The sequence below is a fragment of the Cherax quadricarinatus genome, chromosome 88 (assembly GCF_038502225.1).
Source record: "Cherax quadricarinatus isolate ZL_2023a chromosome 88, ASM3850222v1, whole genome shotgun sequence".
NCBI classification, from domain to species: Eukaryota; Metazoa; Arthropoda; class Malacostraca; order Decapoda; family Parastacidae; genus Cherax; species Cherax quadricarinatus.
In genome coordinates, this window is record NC_091379.1 from 4,991,073 (window position 1) to 4,991,479 (window position 407).

The following is a 407-nucleotide window of genomic DNA, read 5'->3' on the forward strand; positions in this document are numbered from 1 at the left end:
TAACATCTTAGTCAATCTGATCTTACATTTCCTTGCCTTCAATCTGCAAAATCATCAATAACATCATCAAAATCAATTATTTTCCTTATATAGGCCTATTTCTACACCTTGATGGTGTCACTCCTTGATGGTGTCACTCCTTGATGGTGTCACCCCTTGATGGTGTCACCCCTTAATGGTGTCACCTCTTGATGGTGTCACCCCTTGATGGTGTCACCCCTTAATGGTGTCACCCCTTGATGGTGTCACCCCTTGATGGTGTCACCCCTTGATGGTGTCACCTCTTGATGGTGTCACCCCTTGATGGTGTCACCCCTTGATGGTGTCACCCCTTGATGGTGTCACCCGTTGATGGTGTCACCCGGGGCGGCCAGCCCCTCCCCTCCCCGCACCAACCTTATGACACC